Source organism: Myotis lucifugus, unplaced genomic scaffold (genome assembly GCF_000147115.1).
Source record: "Myotis lucifugus unplaced genomic scaffold, Myoluc2.0 scaffold_27, whole genome shotgun sequence".
Taxonomy (NCBI): domain Eukaryota; kingdom Metazoa; phylum Chordata; class Mammalia; order Chiroptera; family Vespertilionidae; genus Myotis; species Myotis lucifugus.
This window is the reverse complement of record NW_005871075.1, coordinates 1,876,764-1,878,210: the sequence shown is the minus strand read 5'-3', so window position 1 is coordinate 1,878,210 and position 1,447 is coordinate 1,876,764.

The window sequence follows — 1,447 nt, the reverse complement described above, 5'->3', positions numbered from 1 at the left end:
CCCCCCCCCCCAAGTGCACAAATTTTGTGCACCGGGCTTCTAGTAATGATAGAATATATTCAGACTTTCTACCTTATTCAGGTTTCTTCATTTAGCTCAACTTTCAGATGTCTCTGCTACTTCCCAATTCTAAACAAATCAAATTCTAGAAATAACCTCATATTCTTTCTCTGCATCCTGCCAATTGAGAAGGTCAGTTCTTACATGGGATTCCTGACTTGGGCCAGTTAATGATATAAAATTGAGGAGAGTGTGGAGGACCTCTGACCCCTGGCTGTTGCCTCAGATTGTGCAAATGTGACTGGCTCACTGCACATGAATTGCCAGGATGGCCAAGGACGCAGATCTGCTCCACTCTGTGACTTAGAAAGTTCACCCCACTCATTTAAAAATGAAAACACACAAAATTGATGTCAGCAACGTGACAGTATGAGAAGACATCCAGTCTCTCCCTTTGAAATTACAAAAAATTGGACAAAAGATTTCCTGTGCAACGGACCAGCGGTTCTCAACCCGTGGGTCACGACCATAGGAAAACACATATAGCATATCAGATATTTACATTATGATTCATAACAGTAGCAAAATTACAGTTATGAAGTAGCAACGAAAATAATTTTATGGTTGGGGGTCACCACAACATGAGGAACTGTATTAAAGGGGTGCGGCATTAGGAAGGTTGAGAAGCACTGCAATGGACAAACATGCCTGAGCCATCACGCACTGAAACATCTTAAGGTGGGCTTATCTCAGCGAGTGGTGGAAAAAAGACAAAGATGGAGAAGTGCAGAGACAGAAACCAAGGACACCACAACACACCTCGTGGCCCTTTAAACACAACCACAGTGAAAGGCTTGGATACAGCACCCACTGGGCAGTCCAGACAAGAGGGCAGAGACAGCAATTGAGCCTAAATGGCTGGCACACATTGACACTGGACCCAGGGCCAGGAGCAGACACATAATCTAAAAAAACTGCAGCCCAACAGCACCACACAAATGATTCCACAAATGCAGGAAGCTGCCTACCTCACCCCCTAAGAATCACTAGGCAGCAAAATCCTCACTCAGCAGATCACAAAAGGGCTGGGGGAAAAAACAACATGCTTCTAACCTAAGTGGTCTATATTCACTGTGGCTAAACCCACAAGGAAAGGCAAAACTATAGACTCATGAATCCACATTCCCCCACCCAGCCATCCCCCAATCATCATTGCACAGCCTGTTAGAGGTAGCTGGGACAATTCTGCCACAAGCTTCTGGTTATAGAAAGATGGTAACACAAACACAACTTCATTAGCTATAAGGAAAATGCGAATCAAAACTACATTGAAATACCACCTCACACCTGTTAGAATGGCTATTATCAACAAGAAATAACAAGTGCTGGAGAGGAAGTGGAGAAACTGGAAACCTCATTCACTGTTGGTGGGAATGCAAACTGGTAC